The sequence below is a fragment of the Zalophus californianus genome, chromosome 12 (genome assembly GCF_009762305.2).
Source record: "Zalophus californianus isolate mZalCal1 chromosome 12, mZalCal1.pri.v2, whole genome shotgun sequence".
NCBI classification, from domain to species: Eukaryota; Metazoa; Chordata; class Mammalia; order Carnivora; family Otariidae; genus Zalophus; species Zalophus californianus.
Genome location: NC_045606.1, coordinates 11,220,815 through 11,244,481, shown reverse-complemented (window position 1 = coordinate 11,244,481; position 23,667 = coordinate 11,220,815). Strand labels below are relative to the sequence as shown.

The following is a 23,667-nucleotide window of genomic DNA, read 5'->3' as shown; positions in this document are numbered from 1 at the left end:
CAGGGCTGGTTAGATCTTTGCCCCTCACGAGGAAGGCTGTTCGAATACGGGGCCCGGTCTGAAAGCGGGGTGGGCACGCTGGCGAAGGGCGCTGTCCCTCCGCACAGGGGCCCCGGCGGCACCCTTCAGGGCTCTTACCAAGGGGCCTGTGCGTCAGAGAAGGGGCGCACTCCCGGAGCTCCGAGACGTCCCACCTCCAGGAGGTGATGGTTCTATGAAGACTCCTTCCCCTTGGCAGGTGGGGGACGAAGGGGGGGCGGTCTGTGTACTGGCGCCCTTAACCATGAAGAAAACATCCTTCTGGTAAAACTCAGAAAGGGAGGGATGAGCACGTCTTTCCGCTGCCCTCCAGCCGACCAGCCTCATGTTTGAAGCATCTTGTAAGTGGGGCTCACCTTGGCCCTGAGTCCTCCGCTTACCTGGGGGAGGGACGCAGACGTGTGGGCGGGGTGCCAGGGGCGCGCAGGCCGTTCCCAGTCAGGGAGGCGGGTACCACGTGTGGGCACAGTCCACGCAGTGCCTATCCATGCCAACGCCAGGGTCCACGCAGTGCCTATCCATGCCAACGCCAGGGTCCACGCAGTGCCTATCCATGCCAACGCCAGGCCCAGCTCTGTTGAGCGTCCTCCTGCTTCCTCCGGGAGGGCCACCAACTTGGAATGGAGGGCACAGAAGGGATGGGAAAACCCCCTCTACCTCTCTCTACACCAACCGGGTCCCAAGAAGCTTTGTTCCCCCCAAGATTGGAAAGTCAGCATTCCACTAACCCGACCCTTTCACCTGAAAAATTGGTTTCTGAAAATTGCTGGCCGATTAAAAATTGTCAGTTGCATTTTTTTTTTTAAATAACTTTTCTCCCTTTAAATGGGGGGCGGTGGTGTACATATAAAGGGTGATGCTCACAGACCAACAAATTCTGTAAATTTACAGTAAGGCTGGCAAGAACGTCTTTCTTGGTCTAAAAGGATGCTTCTCACACTGGACACGCTAGTCTGGCCATTCAGGTTCCAAGTTTTATTCTTACTCCCTTGTGACTTCCTGGGCACTGTGGGACCATCAGGAGATAGAAGAATCTCCTTCAGCCAAGACTTTCCAGGAAAAAAAAAAAAATAAGCCATTCATATCTGGGTTGGTTCAAGATGAACCTGTCTGAAAACACACAGAGCACCCCTAGGAGATGGAAGAGTCCCAGGTCTATGTGCTCTAGGATTTGAGAGACAACAAGATGATGAGCATTTTAGAATTACCCAATATCAATGAATAAAGAGTAAGTGTCCAGCACTTGCTAGAAGGTTGAAAGATCAATCCATGGGGTAGGACTCTTATTGCCAGAGCTAGGAGACAGGTGAAGCTCCCCATCGTGAGACCCAAAGCTTGGCAATGCTTGGCCACGCGCGGGCCGTGGCACGAGACAACCCTTATACTGAGTGTTTTATTTTATTTTGAGAAAGAGAGAATGAGGGGGAGGGGCAGAGGGAGAAAATCCTGAAGCAGGCTCCCTGCGAAGGGGGAGCCCTACATGGGGCTCGATCTCATGACCCTGAGATCATGACCTGAGCTGAAACCGCGAGCGGGCTGCTTAACGGACTGAGCCACCCGGGCGCCCCCTGAGTGTTTTTGGCGCCCCCTGAGTGTTTTTAAGTGCCTCTTAAAGGGTTTCCAGATACCATCATTTGTATTTCAAAGTACTCCTTTCTCAGTTTGCTGTGCGGAGATGGAATCATGTTTCAGTTTTCCAATGGCAAAAAAAGTACACAGATTTCAGAGAGGAAAAACATGCATGCTGTGTACTGATACAGAAACAGAAAGACACATGCTCAGTGGCATTTATACACAGCTTTTATACGTATACATATTAGATGGGGATTTCGTAGTGGTTGGCAACTAAACTTCACCCAACAGAAATGATCATTTCTCACATTGTACAGCAGCCGCTACTTCTTGTTTTTTGAATCAAGACACCAAAATGTACCATCACATTTCTGTGGCTCACTACCCCCACCCCACTCTGAGCATCAGGAGAGCAGGAGCCCGGGGCAGTCCTGCTTCTGACCAGCTAGGGGACCCTGGGAAAACCCAACCTCCAAGCCTCAGTTTCCTTATCTGTAACATGGGTGTTTATTAGCACAGATGACTCCATTCGGTTCTGGCAGGCTGTGATTTGCAGGAGCAGGGGGACATCTCCGCAAAAGCACGGTGTATTTCTTTGACGGGCCTGACCTAAATACTGGGCCATGGCAGCCAGGGATCATAAGGCAGACGTTGGGAGCTCATCAACCCCAGAGGTTCTTTCTTTAGCTCCTGCCCTCCTTTCTCACACATCCAAGCTGTCCACAAGAAGCTCTTTACTTGGTTTAATAAGATGGTCATGCTTTCTGAATCCAAAAACACTGAACCTAATTTGGTCCAAGAAAACACAGATGCCTTAATGCTCGCCCTCACGCACCTCCTAAGCTATTTTTCAGGAAGCAATTTCTAGGACTTCATATGTGTATCTGTCCCCACATCGAAATCCTCAAAGCTGTCACTCCGTCATCATTAATATAAGAAAGAAAGAAGAGAACTAGAAACCATGAAATTGCCTACTTGGTCCTGCGGGCTGCCCAGGGCAGGTCGTCACACGTTACTGAGGATGCCTGGGGTGCTAGGGGTCTCTCGACATTCTCCGGCTTTCCACGGGGCTTCAGGCAGGCAGACCCTGCAGTCTGGACACTGTGGGCTTCCTCCCCCCCAGGCACCCGATGTGTAGAACTTCTCCACATAGAGAATGGTGCATTCTCCCAGGAAAATAATTTGCTTTCTTCAGATGGGGCGGCTGGCTGCCAGGGAAAATCACTATTTTGTTTTCCTGGTCCAGTCCTTGGGCATCTCCTGCCCGACTCACCTGCTGCTTCCTTCATCACTTCCACATATCTGGCTACCTGATGGCCCCCAGGGACTCCCAATTTTCTTCCCAGTTGCCAAGAGAGCATGAAGCCAGACCCCTACTCTTCCTCTACCTGGCCTTAGTCAGTGCCCCATGGCCATGCCCTCCTGCCCAGCTGCAGGCCTTTAAGGAATACCAACTAGGGATGGGGAGGGAGAGGAGAGGGTGTGTGCGTGCCTATGTGTGTGTTAAACTCAGCTCTTGGTATTTCTCCTACGTCTTTCTAGACAGAGGTAAATTCAAATCCTAACCATTCCTTTTAAGAAATACTAGGTAATCCATGAACAGAAAACAAAAAAGGTATTTTAATACGCTTTCCATACAAAATAATTTAAAAGGTCAAAGTGGACACATACACACACACAAAGGAACCAGTTTTTTAAAAAAATTTAGTATTTAATACTTATAGTAAATAAAATTACAATAAAATTCCAAAGATAAGGGCATTGGCTCATCTTTGGTCAGTGTTATCCCCAAAATCTGACCTCACCTGAAATTCATAGGCTCTCTCTCTCACTCACACACACACACACACACACTCCCCAAAACAGTGCATTCCACTGCCTGTCCAGCTCTCCCTCCTAAGACCATGTAAGACAGCGATTCTACTAAAAGCAACCATATGCCAGAAGAGTGGTCAGTATTGATTTTATTCATTCTAAGTCAATACCCAGTCCGCATCACTGATCAGCATGCCTACCGACGAAGGCACATCCATGGCCCTCCTCCCTACGATGGGGCTTTCATAACTGTCTAGGGACAAATAAACGACCCAGTGTGTGAACCCTCCTTGCATGTGTGTGTGTGCGTGTGTGTGTGCGTGTTACCAGGTTGAGGGGGTGAGAGAAGAGACAGGAGACATGCATCTGACCTCTTCTCTGCCCTCCAGACCGCTGGCTGCCGATCCCCAAGGCTCGGTTAGCCGCTCGCTCACTCGCTCGCTCTTCTCTACCAGCAGCTGCAGTCCATGGACGGGGGGCTACCGACGCTGTCCAAAACCCAGCACGTCTGCCCTCAGCTGGGCCCTGATGCTACTGGGCGGTCCTACTCGCATGTTCTCCATTCTTCACCGAAATCTGCCATTCCTACGCCCACTCCTGCTATTCTCCTATCATCCTTTACAAGTTCATGGAGGAAACAGAGGCAAGTGGGCACTGAATTTCTTCATTCCATCCTTTTCCTCCAGTTTTTATTTACAGCTTCACCTGCAGGTGAAGCTCCGGATCCCAAGGTCCTGCCATGCAGACCAGCCAGCAGCACAGGCCCATGGGGCCCACAAAGGCCCCTGGCCCCCTGCTCTCTGTTCCCTCACTGCCCTCCACCCTCAACCTGCCTCAAACTGCCCATCCTCCACCTCCTTAAAGCGTGACGCTTACTGAAGAGCACCCCTTCCCACAACCGCCCGCTGGGCCTCCCCCTGCAGACCACCTTGCTGCCATCTCAGCTCTCCGTCTCCCTGCCCTGCACCAGCCTGGATGCCACCCCTGTGTCCCAGGGTCTGTGGTTCTGGTCCTCGAGCCCAATCCCCTCGTACCCGTCAGATGCCCCCCCTCCTGGGGCTCACCCACTGCGGTGTGTCTTTCTTCCCTTTAACTCATGTCCAATGCCGTTATTGCCCACACATACTTCTGAGACGAATCCTGAATCCTTATCTTCAGCCTGCCTTGCTCCTGAGCCCCTTCTGTCCGGTTCAAATACACACTGGAAGTCACAGGGCTTAACATGGAAAGCTCCCTCCCACCGGGCCCTTCCTTCCCTCTCCTGACTTCCTGCACATATCCAACGGCTCTCCAGGCCCCGTTCACTTCTCTCTCCACTGCCTCTCCGGCCTTCCTCTGACATGACCTCCCTCTGCCCTCCACTTCCGCAGCAGGTGCACGGCCCGCCGGAGGCGCCCGCGGCCCTCCACGCCTCCACTCTCCCCACCAGGGCCATCAGCAGAGGAGACGCTCTCACTCCCCTCTTCCCATTCACATTGAGGATAAAGCCCACACTCATCAGCTGCGCATTCACAGGCCTCCACCATGTGGCCTCTGGATACCTCTCCAGTGGCACGCCCATAACTAGAACTCAAGCCTGTCCACTACGTGGCCTGCCCTGCCGCGTGTCATTTCCCCAAATCAGCAAGAACATCCTCACTTCCAAGTCTGCTTAGCCTGCTCCCTCTGCCAAGAATGCCTTTCTTTCTTATCTTATTCTCCAGCTACACCCCCCAACTCCTGTCAACCCCCACCTTAACTACTTACAAGATCTAATTCAAGAATTGCCTCTTCTGTGAGACTTGCCTTGATACTCTGTAGGCATCACTTACACACATCTAGTAAGTATACTGTACGGTGGTCTTTTACTCATCCACTTGTAAGTGTCCTGAGACCCGGCCCCATACCTTATTAATCTTCAGAACCAGATATGGTGGTTTGGCACTTAACAAGGCCTCAGGAGTATCTGCTCACCATGGGCAGCATGGCCGTAACAAAGAACCTTCCACTTATAACTACATGGACTTGGGTGCGAAGGACTTGGGAAAATATGATGGTCCAGGGTTTCCTATATTTTCTTTCCCTGAGTCCTATCCCCAACCTCTCTTCCTGAGCTTTGTTCCATTTGAGTATGCTTAAGAAAAAAGAAAAGGTTCTTATTAGACAGAAATCCCTTGGGCAGGGTCTAGACATGAAAAGTGCTATTGTATCCACGATTTCCCCGAGACACTCCTGCGGGGAAAAAAAAGGAAGTTCGAATTTCTCTGTGGGCTGGCAAATTTTCTGTGCTTATTGGCATAGCTCTGGTGAATGCGTATCTCCCCAGACAAAAGGCCAACAAAACGCTGAATGATCTGAAATTTGGAGAATAAGCAAGAGTCATGTCTCTCAGTTATTTCCAAAAGCTTTAGGCAGCAGGTTGTGAGCCTGCTTTCAAGTGTATAAAGTTGAGGCTTAAGAAATTACTGGAAGTACACCTTTGGAGCAACACTTCCCATCTTCAAAGGGATGTATATTCTGCTACTTGGCATCTTTCAAGATGTCTGTGACTGTCTTCTTTTTATGAGTTCTGCTTCGTACACATGCGTCACGGCAACACATCCCACACAGATCCGAGACCATATGCTTCACCTACCTTGCTCTGCGATTTGGCCATGACCAGCATCATCTTCAATCCAGCACACCCACTTATTAGGGAGCTAAGGTTACCCCCAGCTTAGGCTCACTTCAGGTCAAAAATCAGAACGCCAAGATTCCTTTGGCCTTTTCCATTGCTGTCAAAGTTCTCCCAACAACAAGAGCAAACAAATAAACAATAACAAAGAGCCCCCACCCACTCCTAATCCTTGACCCTGGCATTGATTGATTTCAGTAGAAAAAGCCACCACGGAACAGATACCACTATCAGGGAATACAGAGGGCAGCTGCTGGAACTGGATAAAAATGCAGCCAGATGCAGGGAAGCTGGAGCACAATGTTTTTCCTGAGAGAATACAGAGGTATTTGCATTAACTCAAGCACTTATCGATGTACCTGCAACTTTCAATTCAAGACAGGTGAGACAAAGCTAAAATTAAGTTGCTTCCAGAACAAGTTAAAGTATATAAGGTGAAAGTAAAGCAAACACCTGTTAAGTCTTGCCAACTGCTATTTCCTAAGTATTTTCCTATAAGTGACAGATTTTTTAAAAATGCTTCTGAAGATGAATGCCGAATGTGGACGCCAAGTGAGTGTGCATTTGTGTGTGCTCTGATGGAGTCACCTTGTGCAGACGCAGCAGAGAAATGATCAAGATTGTTTCCTATGACAACAAAATTCCAATAAAGCCTGGACAAACTAGCTGTATATAGTTCCAAACGAAATTTGGAAAGAGTATCTTTTAATCATGACATATTTTGGAGAAAAACATAAGCAACATCAAGATACCCAACATCCAGATCTACACATTAATAATACTTTGCCATATTGCTCAAAACCTTTTCTCTTTAAAGAAATGAGGTGATACAGATACATCTGAACCCTCCCCACCCTGTTCCCTCCCTTCCACTCTCCCCAGAATTAACCACTATTGCTAACTGATTTCATCGAGCCCTGATTTTATATATAGATATATATATATGAGTTCATGAAGAACACAATCCCAAAAGGTGTCCCTAAAGTTCACCTAGAAGAAAAAACTAAAAAAGAGCCAAGAAGCATTTGAAAAGGAACAATAATAAAAGATAATGGGCACTCTCAGATAAAATGTATCATACGTTGTAACGTCTGAAAGAAGGTAGCACTTGGCTAAAGAATAGGCAGGTCAATAGAATAAAACAGAAAAAGGCATAAAATATAGTAAGGCAGCGTCAGATACCAAGTATCATTTCAAATCAGTGATAGGACAGCTGGCAAATAATTATTTATCCCCAAAGAATTAAAATTTAAAAAAAAAAGATTTTGACATTTCACCACCAAAGAGGATATCCAAATGAACAATAAATATCTAAAAAGATGCTTAACTCCCTTAGACATCAGGGACAAGGTAAAGCCACACCTGAATACCACCACATGGCCAACCAGAAGAGCTAAAATGAGAAATATGGGACATAACCTAGTGCTGGCAAAAACAAGGAGCAAATCCGTAAAACCACGTGGGAAAACCAGGAGGCAGAGCGTCCTACAGCTAAATATACGCACCCTCTCCAGAGCAGTCATTTCACTCCCAGCTGTGTACCCAAAAGAAACGTGTGCCCAGGTCTACCAAACATCAAGTACCCAACAGCCAACGTCCCAAACAGCCGAACCCTGGAAACCATCCAAATGCCCATCAGCCGCAGAATGGATAAACAGAGCAACTTGGAACAGCAGGAGCAGCCTGGCAGGCACCTTTCCGGGGGCTGCTGGTCTTTTTGTCTGGACCTGTATGCTGTCTGGACGATGCATCCACTTTGGGAAAATTCATCAAGCTGCTCCCACATGCCATGTGTGCTTTTCTATCTGCGTCTTATCCTTCCGTTAGAAACTTTTAAGAAACGAGGGGACGTTTTCACCTACCCTATTATGCTGCCAAGGGTCTCTGAGAATGAGCACTCACAGAAAAAGCTTGACGGAAATCTAAGTTGCTCCAATTCTTGAAACGAATGTGGTGAGTTGCGGTCAAACCACACCGAATTTTTTAGCATTTTCATCATATCCTCATTTACAATTAGAAAAAGAAAAGGAAAATGTCAACAGCCAGCAAGAGGGGATTGGGGGAATGCATCGCATCACCAGCCACATCAAGCTGCAGGAGAGCGGTACGTGACGTGGAAAGTGTCCCCAAGGTGGGCTACCTGAACACGACAGAGACCGTGAACAGAGAGACAAAGACTGAAAATAAGCCCAAGCGTTAACAATGCCCGTGTTTCTGGGTGCCTTTCTGGATTTCCCAACGAGCAGGTGTTCCTTTAATAAAAATGAATGCGCCAAAAGTTTGAGAGGAGAGCAGAAAACCAGGTAAGCGGTACTAAGGTCTCAGGCTCTAGGGGGCAAGCTGCCTAGATGTTACTTAAGCAGAGGTGCCCCTCATTGCTCATACTCCTTAGTTTCCATTTTCATGGAAACACTTTCCAAAAGGCATTATTTGACTAATCTCTGTATCATGGACCACGTCATCCTCCTTACATGGTGTGGTACCATCTCACATTACATACGTCCTCCGGCCTTTGGCTGAGCCCCCTGTCCTCGGCTGTATCTGAAGGGCGACAGTAACAGTGTTCCCCAGCTTCAGCCTACAAATACCACTCTCAAAAAATAATGACAAATATGGGTTATTTGAGAGGTTTGGTGTTTAGGAACCTGGTAATCCAAGTTTATTGTGCTCCTGGCTTTGTTTCTTTTTTCCACTTTGAAGAGTTTAAAGCAAGTAAATTAGCATCAAAGAAATTTGCAAATGCCCTCATTGAAGCCATGCTGAAATAGAACTGTGTCAAACCAGATGCCGAACAGAAAACCATGCAGAGCGCTCTATGAGGATGTTCAGGAGGTTTAAAAGAGGGCCACGGTCTGCGAAGAGTTAGCCATACAAAAGGCGAAATGCTCCTCCAGCAGAGGAGTCCAAACACAGACTTTGACCATGTCCTCCCAGGAAGATGAGTGCCGGACGTCGGGTCGGTAATTAATGAAACCAGAGCTAAAGCACGCATCTCAGATTTCAGAGGATCTACTGCTTTTGTGACAATTACCTGCAATTATCAGCAATTCAGTCAAAATCGGGTAAAAACGTTGGGATTTGCACCTGAAACTGGTATCTATAGACTGCCCTTCAAAACACCTGGGGTGGTCTCGACTTACCAATGGGACAGCACACTGTGACCTAAACAAACTCATCAGTAGCTTTTAACCCAAGACGGACACATGCATATGACCTGTACAGATCAATTTGAAAGAACTGTAGATTTCCTTTTTTTTTTTTTTTTTTGAAGATTTTACTTATTTATTTGAGAGGGAGAAAGAGAGTGTGTGCAAGAGGGGATGGGGGGGGAGCAGAGGGACAATCAAACTCCACACTGAGCATGGAGCCCAATGCAGGGTTCGATCCCACAACCCTGAGATCATGACCTGAGCCAAAATCAAGAGTCGGACGCTAAACAAACTAAGCTACCCAGGCGCCCCTGGGTTTTCCTTTCTAAACTTAAATTATATTAACTCACTCCTTTCAAGCTCCTTCTTCTAAATTCCTGGGGAACCTAAGGTGGAGATCCTAGAGACAGAGTTTTTGAGGGGGAAAACCTCTTTAAATCACATACCCAAGTTCATTTAAAGAGATAAAGTGATGTGCATGCAGAATCTTCTTCATTCTTAATGTGAAGCCCCTATCAACTAAGCTGAGTCACAACTCTGGTTATCACTTCACATGTTATATGAGAAAGATATAGTTTCCTGGTCCCTAATCACTGTAGGGTTCTCATCTCATAGACAATCATTCCTTCAAAGAGCCATTCTAATCATTCAATGAATGTTTTCCTAAAGAAAGTTAGAGCTGCAAAATAATCCTATAGACAAGTGCTTCTGGCAAATACTATGTCATGAATGTTTTTAAGAATCCAAACAAAGAGGGCACAGGCACATGCCCATAAAGTACTGCCTAAAATAATTTTGAAGGGTTGGTCCATTTTCTGGAGCCTATCCATGAACCTCAAGGGGTCCTGGACTGCCATTTAAGCCCCCATGCTGAAAAAGATGGTTCATTTGTTTGAGGCCATGTTGCTCTTGAAATAATTCCCACTATGCTCAATAGAAATCGTTCCCAACTGCATGGAGGCAGGAACTAGGCTTTCCTAGGGCTTGGAAAACTGACACTACCTTCATGAGAAAGATTTTCGATAAAAATTTAACTCTCTTTTTCTAAGCACATACAGTTCCTCGTTTGTACTTAAAAATGAAAAGCTTCCCAAATTAAAACAAGGTACAAAATTAAACCAGCAGCTATATGTAAGATTTATACTTGTTTCATTAGTATACCCATGTATGATCAAATTTCTATCTTTAAACACTGACTTTCTCTCTGCCTCCAATCCCCCCACCGTCCAGCATCAACAGTACAAAAGTCATTGATCTAGTCTAGCATGATAATTAAGTGGTATTTTATAGCCTGGCCCCAGCTCATATAATTTTCGAGAAGAAAAAGGAACTAGATAAGGAATTTACAAAGCACTTGCTTCTCCCTCTCTTTCTCATCTATTGTTGTGGGAAAGAGAATCAAGGTATAGATACTTTTCTGATAGCCAGATGAAGACCTAGCAACAGGTACATATAGGACCATGTTCGCCCTCTGCAGTCTAAAAAACAACAAAGCAAACCAGAGGACTATGACTTCATGCTATACCAACACTAGTGACCAGCAGGAAGAAGCAACAACAGAAATTTTCCTGCTGCAAGGGCATACTGCCACTGTCCTGTTATCCAGCCTTTTACACCCTTGGATTCCCCAATATTCAACCAATATGTATGCTGGGAGTGTGTGTGTGTTTATAAGCATCTTTTTTCCTTCAATTCACCCAGTTTTGGGGGTTAAACTGATGGATGGAAATAGTCTCAATTTGTGTGAAACTGATCAAAGAAGGTGCTTTGAATTTATGTGAAAAAGTTTCCCATTAAGATGGTAGCTATTTTTTTTTTCAAACGTGATTCCTTTTAATTGCGGAAAAGAGCCCAAAGGCTTTGTCAAGGGGCACATGTTTTCTATAAATCAAAACATAAATAAATGTGAGGTTATTTCACTAGGCATACATATGGTTTTTGCTAAGTAAACTCTATTTATAAAACATTGTTAGCCTCCACCGGAACTGCTGTCAACATTTATAGGAAAGGAACTTTTCTACTGCTCTGCAACTTGCCAGGATTTGAAAACAAGCCTAGAAACATTAGTTTTTCAAGACAGATTTGATTTAAACTTAATGTGAAATGGGCCACTGTGTGTTCTCTAGCTTTTAAATGCTTGGAAGAAATCTTCAACTGAATATTAGGTGCATATTTTACCAGAAAATGTTTACATTGTTGGAAGTTCCATTATTTTAACCATGCCATTGTTCCGTTCTTTCTAGAAGTTCTCTTTTGGTTATAGGCAAGGGTCCAGGATTATTTTTCTTATCACTGTCAAGAGGACACACATATTCTGTGAAAGGAGAGTCTCTGACATCCCTTGCAGCTTAGGATTCATAATTACCTCACTACCTTCTCCCAAAGGCTCATTTGCATGATCTCTCCTCCTTACACACTCACCCTAGACTATGAACGCATTTATCAGTCCTACTCAGAGCAGTTCTCAAAATGAAGTTTTCCGTGAAGGGAATTAGCTGTAAGCAAGCATGAAGCAACAGTTCTTGACAACCCACAGCAAACCACACAAGGTAACGGTAACTTTAATAATATTGTACATTCTCCATTTTCCATTCAACTTTTCTTTCTTAGGCTGCAGTGCCTTCCAAAACAGAATTCTTTCCAGTGCTTTCGCAATCAATCCCTACTCTAGGTGGACCTAAGCCAATAGTTACAGTAGAGTCGAGAGCAGTTCCAGAAAGAGATCTCTCGCTCACTCTTGGTTTTTTTTTTTTTTTTTTTAATTTCCTTCCAAGTTGAATCTTCCCCAGTTGTCCCAGTTTCTCACTTCTTGGGGCATGGAATGCACTGACTTTTATTTTTGACTAGCAAGAGGAAAATGTTAACTAGTTCCATAAAAATAACTGAAAGGATTTTTAAAATCCTAAAATCCTAAATTTCCAAGGTAATTAAACATTCAAATAGATTTAATGATTGCCTACCTAATGTATAACTACCTTCTATATGATTAGACTGCTTTGGAAACAATGTAAATGCTTTCACTCCCAAATGATATTGTCCCAATCTACATGCAGAATTCCAAAATACGTATCCCGACTTATAGAAGGAATTCTATTTCTCTGCAGTACACTTAAAGGGGAAGGTTGCTTACAAAATGGAGCCATGGTTCCAATAAACTTAAAAATAGACACAGATCCAGAAGAAAAATACGTTGTTTTTTCTATCATTCGTTTTTGTAATTTTGCAGATTAGCAGCTAGCTCCCGGAATGGGAGACACTAATGAATCTGAAATGATAAGGAAATATAAGGAATTATAAGGCAGAATTCCCCAGAACTTCTGTTCCTAATCAATCACCAGAGATCAGTGACATCATTAGAGCCTTTGATCACAGCTCCTCTTTCAAGCTCAGATGGGACCGGATTGATCCTTGCTGGCAAGGAGAAAGGAGAAACACCTAGGAGTACAGTTCACCGTGAAACATGAGCAGTCATCAGCCTCTCATCCCCTCCTTGGGGAGGAACAGAGAGCACATTCCAGGGCAGCCCGACCCCAAACAATAGAGCCACCTCATTAAATCCAAATCGAATTCCCATCTTACTAGGATTCCCAAAGCGCTTTAAGAGAGGAGCAGACAATAAGCTACTTTTCTTTAAGTTTGGTTTTCCTTATCCACTGGACCTACCCCGGACAAGCCCCAAATCCCTTCACCATGGGGAGGGAAGAAGTTCTGCGGATTTTGTTTTTCTCATTCTGCTCATTCCAAAGCATTTCATTCAGAACTCCCCCCTACCCCCACACGAGCCCCACTCCCCCGCCGACTTTTGAATTTCACTTAATGAATCTTTACTAAAAACACGGGTTACTCCACACTGGCCAAAAAGGTGGTCACGGAATGTCTCCTTGGCTGCAATAATTTCAAAATGACTTGGATTACAGTCATTGGGAATGTCCTGATCTGAAATGGTCCCTTTGGGAATGAAAAGTTTTAAGTGATCTTTACTACTTTAGTTCCATTGTTTGTTTTTTTTCCTCCCCCTCCTTATTTGTAATACAAATCTAATTGAGCTTCATGAACACGGTGGAAGGTAGTGTATTATCTCCCTCATCAGGTGATCAATGATTTCATTAATAAGACAGATAACAAAACTGTCATATCATCGACACTGTTATGAAAGATGATCCTGGCTTCCCGCTCCATTTTCCAAGGTCCAGGGTTCTCTGTGGCAGCTCTGAGTCCATTCAATATTTTCCACAGACAGAGAAAAGTGAAAATCCATTTTGAAACCAATTTCAATTAGGATCCAGAAGCTGTTATCACAGGTGTCGCGGAATGAGTCCGTGAGGGGAAATGTCGCCTATCCATTCTGAAATGAAACCTTATCAGGGGCTACAAAGATGGCTGGGGACAGCCTATCTGTAAATTACTTTTCGTCCTGTGTTAACTCAACCTTAGTCCTGTCATATGGAATGCTTTCCATCCACTGGTAATAATCTAATGACGAACTAGAGAGAGCGCCCAAACGGCTTCCAGCCGGACGGGGCTGTCCCCTTAAACAGGGGTGCAAATGCAGGCACAGTGGGCCAGCGGACAAGCAGAGGGGCAGGCATGCTTTAAATGATAGAACTAAAAGTTTATTATGGGAAATAAAAGAAGCCCGTCTCCACCCACTGCATTCCTGGTGATTTTTCCATTGCAAACTCCAAGGCTCCGTTACTTCATTAATGCAGCACCCAAGTCGGGAGGCTTTTCTCTCACATCTTCCAGGCTCCTTTTAGCAAATTATCCCATGACGGCGGATTTATTCAGTCAAAGACCTCGGACTTTGAGAGGCAACAAAAGAATCAAGAGACTTTCTGGTCCACCTGCCTGGCGAATGATGAGCCAGGGAAAAGTCTCCCCCAGAGAAACCAATCAAACCATTGTGTGGCACAGCCAGACCTTTTCAACTGTCAAGCCAGAGAGCAGGGGAAGAGATGAAAGGACGCGGGATGAAGCTACCATTTACGGAACCATGTGGGAATGGTCTCCTAAGATTTAATAATTGGGATGGAACTCAACTTTCTACAACTAAAGGGGAAAAAAAAAAAAAGACAGAGAGCCCGAGAAGAGGAAAGAGTCAAAGAAAGGGGTTAAAAAAAAAAAAAAAAAAAAAAGGAGTGAAAAAGGAAAAAAAAAAAAAACAGTCTAAGTCAGAGTAGGAAGAACTTTTATAATAAAAATTTCCCCTACCTCAGATGAAGTCCCATCTATAAAAGTAGAGGGGAAAAAGAAGGAAGTTATCAAAAAAAACCAAAAACAAACAAAAAAAAAAACAAAGGAAAGAAAAGAAAAAAAAAAGAAAGAAAGAAAACAGATTTAACAAAGGCTTTGCTATTTTTTCTCTAGGTGGGAGGTGCATTACATATTCTGATCTAGCATTCTTGTGCAATTAATTCATAGAGGCAAAACAACAGCAGAAAAAGCCCTCTTTAATAGGAGTGCCTTGTAGTTTTAAGTAAAAGGATATTTTAAATTGGCCTAAAAGGAAACAATACATTGACTGGACACTCAGAAAAGACAGACTAACAGAGACACTAGGTCATATATTTCTGGGCAATTTTCAAGAACATTTTACTTCCACTACCAATTCAACATGAAATATTTAAAAAGAGAGGGAAAAACTATGCAAACAGGGCCTAAAAAAAAAATCATGGACTTTTTAAAAACATGAAATACACGTAACGTCAAGCAGCAACTGTAGTTCTAATGCTTCCTGTTATTACTGGTGACTCTTATGGCATATATTGCTAAGCCAAGTTTAAAAAAGAAGTATTTGTCAAATTTTCGGGGGTTGGGGTGCTGGACCTGTGTCCTGACTGCGGTGGTGGGTACGTGACTTTTATCGATTTGTCAAAACTCACAGAAATGCACAACGAAGAGAGTGAATTATGCACCATGTAAGTTTTTTTTATTTTTATTTTTATTTTTTTAAGATTTTATTTGACAGAGAGAGCACACAAGCAGGGGGAGAGGCAGAGGGAAAGGGAGAAGCAGACTCCCCGCTGAGCAGGGAGCCCGATGCGGGGCTTGATCCCAGGACCCTGTGATCACGACCTGAGCCCAAGGCAGACACTCAACTGACTGAGCCACCCAGGCGCCCCGGTTTTCTTAAATAAATGTGAATGACGACAGATATATGTGGAAAGATTTCCACGTAAACAACACAGGAATTTTTGCTTTTACCATCCCCCGCCTCCTTCTCCGCCTGGGACCCTGGTGGACCCAGCACTCAGTGTGGCAACCCTCTAGCATCCCACCTTGCGAGCTGCCTGGACACGCAGGCCCTTCCCCACCTGGGCCAAAAGAGGCAGAGGCCACTGAGCCACCTCCCCAGAGGGAGCATGCCCACCCACAAGCGCCATTTTGGCCCTGAGCTGTTGCTGTTACTGTTCCAGTTACTGTTTCTGATTCTGACCGGTTTATTTCTGGAAATGTGAAATAACCACATCACTTGATCACAAGTAATCAAAGCAGCCCAGAAACTTTCCACATGCAGTGGCTTTTTATTCCCAAGTTTGGAAAGCTCTGGCAAGATGGGTTTGATATTCATTCCTCATTTATCTGAGTGCCCAAGAATTGTCCTTTTAGAAGAGAAATCCAATAGTTATTTACACGAGAAAAAGGAGCCTTGCCCTCAGGGAAGCCCATTAGCACAGATTTACTGATTTCATCCCATAATTTGAATGAATATTTATGAATGAGAAGTAGATCCTGAAAGCATTTGATTAGTTAAATCCAAACGTGTGCCAATTTCCGGACCAGTGATTCGAGGCAGTTTGCTGATCCCAGCTCCTGTCATCCGTTTACCTGCCTGTTAAACTATGTCCTGAGGACCATATTTTAAGAGTTTTCTGCAAACCAGTACCCTCTAATTCTCTTGATCAGATTAAAGTTTACCCACTCCTAGATTATTTCCAAATGATGTTGTGCTGAAAGAACGAGATGTTAGGTGCCCGTGAATAAAATCCTGTCGACTTATGCTCAAAAGAGCCTAGTACAAATAATAGCTGACATGGTGGGTTACTCATGGGGCCAGCCTCAGAGATGTTAAGTAATTAGCCTAAGATCACACAGCAATGAAGCGACAGAGCTGGGATTCAAGCCCCAGCATTAACACTGCCGCTGGGCTCCACATGTCCCCCTGTCCGCGTGGAGCGGCCGTAAGTCCCGGCCTTGTGCATCGTAGCGTGCAGGCCCACTGAATGTCCGCTGGAGACCTCCCAGCACAAGACACTGAAGGGGGGTGGGGCGTGGGGGGTACAAACCAGGTGCTACTTTCAAAAAATTTTAACTAAGGAAATACAAATCAAAACCACGATGAGACATCACCTCACACCTGTCAGAATGGCTAAAATCAAGAACACAGGAAACAAATGTCGGCGAGGATGTGGAGAAAGAGGAGACTTCTTGCACTGTTGGTGGGAATGCAAGCTGGTGCAGCCAGTCTGGAGATTAGTGCGGAGGGTCCTCAAGAAGTTAAAAATAGAGCTACTGTACGACTCAGCAATTGCACTACTAGGTATTTACCCAAAGGATATAAACATACAGATTTGAAGGGGTACATGCACCCTGATGTATATAGCAGCATTATCAACACTAGCCAAACTGGAGAAAGCCCAAATGTCTATTGACCGATGAATGGATAAACAAGATGTGGTATATATACATAATGGAATATTACTCAGCCATCAAAAAGAAAGAAATCTTGCCATTTGCAAAAACATGAATAGAGCTAGAGAGTATTATGCTAAGTGAAATAAGTCAGTCAGAGAAAGACAAATACCATATGATCTCACTCATATGTGGAATTTAAGAAAGAAAACAGATGAACATATGGGAAGGGGGGTAAAAAAAAAAAAAAAAAAAAAGGAGAGAGAGAGAAAGAGGGAAACAAGCCATAAGAGACTTTTAATGACAGAGAACAAACCAAGGGCTGATGGAGGGAGGTGGCTGGGGGACGGGCTAGATGGGTGATGGGTACTCAGGCGGGCACTTATGATAAGCACCGGTGTTGGGTGTTGTATGTAAGTGATGAATCACTGAAACTCTAAGTTGCACTGTATGTTAACTAACTAAAATTTAAATTACAAAAACGTTTTAACTAAAAGGTAAACATTAAGTGTTATGGAGAGGGGAGAGAGATGAATAAGTGGAGCACAGAGGATTTTTCAGGCAGTGAAACTATTCTGTAGGATACTGTCATGGTGGCTCCATGTCCTTATACATTTGTCTAAGCCCACAGAATCTACAGCACAAGGAGGGGACCCTTACGAAAACTATGGACTTTAGTTAATAACACTGTGCCAATATTGTCCGTCAATTTTAAGAAATGTACCATACTAATGTAAGATGTAAATAACAGGGGGATCTAGGGGGTTAGGGGGTGGACGGGAACTCTCTGTACTTTCTGCTCCATTTTTCTGTAAACCTAAAACTTCTCTAAAATATAATCTATTCATGCAAATAATCATCATAAATAAAATACCCAAAAAGCCAAGTGCTACCAGGTAGTTCCCAAAAGGACACAAGACCGTATGGGGGGAGAGAGAGAGAGAGAGAGATGGAGGACATCATCACATTTGAGAAGAATTTACACTCATTCTATGGAAGAACAACATCAACAAAAGCAAAGAGCCCTTCAATTTAGCTAAAATATGGGTTACAGATGGGAAAGTATGGTAGCAGCAGATCAGACTGGAAAGTCAGACTGCAGTCAGATTTTGGAAGATACCTAAATGTTAATCAAAGGGTTTTGAACAGTATTCTATATGTAGCTGGGAATCACTCAGGGTTCTAGAGGAGGGGCGTGGCATGAGCAGAACCGTAAAAAAATTAATTTGGCAAGAACAAGTCCCATAAATGAGAAGAGCAGAGACCAAAGGCAAGGTGATTGGATAGAAGGTTATTTTAACTGTCTAGGCATGAGGTAGTAGGTTTTAAATAGCACAGCACAGTAGGGTGGCCTGAAGGGACACAGGGGTGAATAATTACAGAGGAAAATCTACCAGGACTTCAAAACTAGTAGGATGTGGGAAGCATGAGAGACGGAGGGGTCAAAGGTGATGGTGCGGTTTCAAGCCTGGGTGACTGCAGGAAAGGTGATCTACTCAGCCTAAATAAGAATCAGAGGTTGCCGGGTTCAGGGACACGTGAGTGTGGAGAGTAAGGGAGCCAGGGCTCTTATGAGAAGCAGATTAACCATCATTAGTTAGTTGGTTTAAAAAGGTGAAGCATAAAATCTAACTCCGATACAACACAAACCATCTCCTAAATGGGAAACACTTTACCCCAGAAAAAAAAAAAAAAAAAAAAATCAAGAAAAGGGATATGCACATGTTGTTTCTTATGCTAAGCCATATAATCAATGTTAGTTTTCAAACTTAAAAAATTTCAAAATAAATTTTCTCAAAATTATCTTCCTGATTTTCTGGCTTAAGAAACCATTCAGAAGAATGGTACAGAAACTTTGCTATCCATCCTTCCTTAAGATGTGCAACTTGGTCACATTCAGGATTTGTGAAACATCTTGAACTATTTTTCTTTTTTTTTTTTTTTTTTTTTTTTTTTTTTTTAAAGATTTTATTTATTTATTTGAGAGAGAGAATGAGAGACAGAGAGCATGAGAGGGAGGAGGGTGAGAAGGAGAAGCAGACTCTCTGCTGAGCAGGGAGCCCGATGTGGGACTCGATCCCGGGACTCCAGGATCATGACCTGAGCCGAAGGCAGTCGCTTAACCAACTGAGCCACCCAGGCGCCCCATCTTGAACTATTTTTCAAGAGTCCAGCAGATTCAAAATTACTTTTTCCAAACATTTTCCCCTTAATTTCAAAACCTATGTGTATTTTTAAGAAAACACAATCCTTTTGTTTTGGATTCATAACATTTAACTCATCCACATGCTCTGTCCAAGAACAATGGCTGACATCTGCTAAGCTCTTCCGACAGAAAGCTACAGACACTGCCTCACTTAATCCCCTAAAGATCCTGTGAAGTGGGTCTCATTACTTTCTTGCTAAAAAGATGAGGAAACTGAGACTTTGAGAAGTTAATTTGCCCGCACTCCCACAGCCAGTCCAGACCTGGTGCAGAACTCAGTCCGAGCCTTCACATCCCCAAACCTGTGGGTTCTCCTAACCAACATCCTATAATTTGGAATCCATTTTATCTGACAGCCCTTCCCATCCATCTGTCATGTGCCAGGAAACAAAATGTGGCCAAGAAAAAAAAAGGGGGTGTTGAACATCTAAAGGCACAAGAAAACTAAAACTCACAGTCTACAGGGTACAAACTACTCACCCACTTCTGAGCAGAATTAAGTACATCCTCACTTACCATTAAAAAAAAAAAAAAGTCAAGGAGACAAGAGCTCATGGTGGAGAAGAGCCAATGAATTGCAAATTCCCAAGAAAACTCTGAGCCACCTTACTCCCAGTGAGGAGACCAACTGCTATCACGATACACTGATAGATGTTACTGGACAGTTCGAAAGAAAATCCCAGGGCCAGGAAATAACCAAAGGTCAAAGTAAAAAAAAAAAAAAAAAAAAAAAGTATCTCCTTACATATTTGCAGACCATAACACTCTCCCCTTACAAACCTTTAAGAGTCTTTTTTAAGCAGAGGAGAACCAAGTCCTTCCTCTTGAAAGAAACCAAGTGAACATGGAACTTCCTCTCCATTATTAATCCATCAACTCTGGTTTCACATTGCATCACCATTAGGATAATAATTTCTGCTTTCTATCACTTAAGGTATGTTCCCAATAACCATCAGAGCCAATAAAAGACCTCCAAGACCACGGCCTACATACGTTCATTATTAGGGCCTTTCTTGTTTTTAAAGCAGAATAGTAAGTTAATAAGAAAGATCAGATTACTCTTTTCAAAGAAAATCATAGGCCAAAAATGACATAAAACACTTCAAATCGAAAAGTCAGTTATTGCAAATCATGGAAGAAAATGTTACAGGACAAGGAGAGTGTTTAAAACGCTGGAATATCTGGATTAAAAAACCATTTACTATTTACAAAACAGAATGTGCAGCTTTGAAAGCAATGAATCCGTAACAGCAACAAACAGATTATTAAGGAATTTTACTTGCAGTGCTAGCATATTAACACATTTGGTGGTTTTTAAGTAAACAATGGCACCTAATATGTGGGCGCTCACTGTATATGTGAAATATATTGGATGCCAAAAATAATCCTTCACTCACAATTGCACTTAACAAAAACTCAGAGAACTAAAAAGTCTTTTCTTCTGTCATTTACGTTTACTAAATAACATTAAAGCTTAAAATCAAACACATGAAACACACACATTGTAGTTCCTGGGTAAGAATACTAAATGCTCTTCAATGTTACAAAAATCAAACGTGGCTTGTCTCTTTTCCCAATACAAGACTCAGAACAGCTTTTTGCTTGTGTGTGTCATTTTAAATTTCAGTGTTAAGAGTCAAATGCTTATTTAGAAGGCTGTTCAGGTTTTGAACCATACATTTGGGTTGTGCGAATGTGTGTGTTTAAACAAAACTCTGTATGAATGTTATTCTAGGACTAGATACTCAGCTGAGAAAACTAAGAAAACAGATGTGTAAGGACATGCAGTGGAATGTGCGTGGTTTGGCTAGAAGGTTCACAATCGGGAACAAATCGTAGCACATAAGGGCTGGAAAAGTTAATTAAGTCAACCTAACACAGTACCAATAACAAAACTTTTTTGTTTGCTTGTTTTGTTTGATCTTAATCATGAGATTGTGGACAGGAAGGGCAAAAAATGCATGTATTACATCCATTTGGTTCTTGAGGCTAAACTCATCTTTAGCCGTTCATGGACAAATCCCTGAATTTCAGAGCTTTGTAAACAAAGCCCAAGAACACCCCTGGACATAGCAGCAATTAGTACTAGCTACAATAGGATGGACGTGATCTTAACGTGCCTTGTGTGAACAGCTTCAGTGCAGGTATCCAGGCACGGCTGAAATGTTTGGAAAGAGAAAAGAGAGAACAGGAGACAGGGCAGACAAAAGAACCGATGATCAAGGCCATGACAAGCCACCTGCCAGCAATACCCAGCACACCAGCAGCCCCACGTGCAGGAAAACCCAAACCGAACCCGAACCCCCACCCCCGCCGCCGTTGAGCTTGATGACCCCAGCCAAGTGTGGAGGGAAGTGGGAGACCAGGTAGGAGTCTGCAGAACAAAAAAAGAGGCTGGGTCATTCCAGCCCCTGGAGCAGGATCCTGGGGCTACAAAGAGGCTCTGAACTAGTTAGGAAAATCCGCAAAGGACCCTGGTACAATTATTAGCATTGCTCACACAGAGCAATCACGAACCAAAAGGTTTTTGTTCTTGTCTTTAAATGTGTTTTCCGGTTTTCCTGGAATCTTCCAGGAGAACTGCAATCCATGCATAAAACCACCACTTCCATTTCTCTTCTACTTGGTGGGGTCTTTATATTATCCTAAAATAAACATTTTATAAAGCCCTTAGGAGAAACTGCAACACTGGGAACATAGGGCTGGCCGGGTTAGCAGGACAGCTCTCCTTCAGGCACGTGCCCTGCAAACCTCATGAGCATTTGCCCCAAACAGGACAGGTTTTACGCTCAGGAGGCCACCTGTGTTTCAAGGACACAGGCCGATCGGGGCCAAAAGCTAGGGGAGTTTGGTTCAGGATCCGTGATTACTTCAGACGACAGGACCAACTTCGTGAATCATAACTGCTCCTTCTCTGGTCATGTTCTCGAGGGACTGCTTGGCTCCCACAGGGCTGGTTAGGTTGGTTCTGTTCTGAGTCCCCCCTAACCAGGTTCATGAGAGGACCTCATGGTCAGTGTGGCTCGAGACAAACTCAGCGGGCACCAAAACCCTCCCAAAGCATGTATGGGAGAAGCAGGAATGGCAGCACCTTCGACGGGACAGACCGGCCTCTGGGGCAGAGGCTGCTGAAATTCCAAAAGGACAGTGCCTTCCAGAGGGTCCACACGGGCAGCCAACTGACACTCGTTCTTACCTGTGCTCACACCCAGGTGCACACTCCTATACACTCATGCTCGCACATGCCCACACACTTCCGCACACCCTCACACCCACTCAGGCACACACAAGACGTAGATAACCAAAAGTTGATGTTTCGCGAAGCATAATACCCAGAAAGCGCTCATTCCTACAACATCACTATTAAAAATTATCAAACAACCTACCCTGCATGTACTGATTCTATTTCTGGAATAAGAAATTTGCCTAATTTTTACAAATTCCAGGAAAAAAAAGAAACAATGTTTTAAAAGGCGAAATGTTTGTTTTAAAAGGCAAAAACAGGGCTTCTTTAACCACACCGGAAGAATAACACAACTATCCAGCTCCATTAAAATAAGATCCAGTCCAGACTTTAAATACCACAAATAAAGGGAGAAATAGGGACAAATTTCCACATGTATGTAAATTCATTATTTTAACTCAGACATAAATATATATCCCTGAGGATCAATTCAAAACTGGACTCATTAGCAGATTTAACACCAGCCCCTCCCGTGGCCCAGCCAAGCCAGCAACGCACACTGGTGACATCCAGGAAGAGGAGCCTTAGACAGGGATGGGCACAGGGAACAGGGGCCAGGCTCCTCGGTGTCAGCTTGGACAAGGCCACAGTCAGGAAAGGAAGGTGCAGTTACCTTCCAAAGTAGATTCTGACTCTCCAATTGTACGTCAAAAAAAAAAAAAAAAAAAGTCAACCTAGTAAAGTCTTCCTTGGAATAAATAAAATAAAAGCCCATAGGGAGGGAGGGAGGGAGCAGGTTGGCTCATGCAAATCAGTGTGCCCAGATGTGCAGTGCCCGAAAGGCTGGAGAACAGACCAGCTCATTCTTCTCAAGGGCACATGGAAAAGTGGAGGGTGATGGGGGGAGGCTGGGGAGGCTATGAAATCTACAGAAAGCAAAGGCACCTACTGGCCTAGGGGAGTAGAAAAGAGGGAAAAGGAAGCGGTCACCATTAACCTGTTCAGTCTTTTTTTTTCCAGAGGGGGACTCTGGAATTTGTTTGCAATGCTCCCTGTTTGAATTGAAATGCCTCTCGACGTTGTGCTTAAAATATTTAAATATATATATATATAGTACCCAGAAACAGCAGCTAGGTGTTATCTGTGAGCACAATTCAGTCCATTTTTATAAGCCAATAGCAAAACCTGCATCTCAGATACCAGTGTTACCTTGAGGTCCAACCATTAACAACTTTTAAAATCCATTCGAATGAAATGCACAGAGTTGGTGGGGGAGGCAGGGATCCTCTCACCAAATCTTGACAAGGCAACTTTTGTGTCTTTTGTAATAATAACTAATTATTCCAACTAGTGTAGACTTTCCATGTGAAATGCAAAGTATTTTGAACTCCTGCCAGACTAATCAAGATGATTTCCA

The 23,667-nt window shown here is 43.9% G+C and overlaps 1 protein-coding gene across 2 annotated transcripts in view; it reads right to left on the bottom strand.

The window, feature by feature from the left end:
- Positions 1-23,667, bottom strand: part of GLI3 (GLI family zinc finger 3) — a 265,047-nt gene that overhangs the window by 226,569 nt on the left and 14,811 nt on the right. The window lies entirely within an intron of this gene.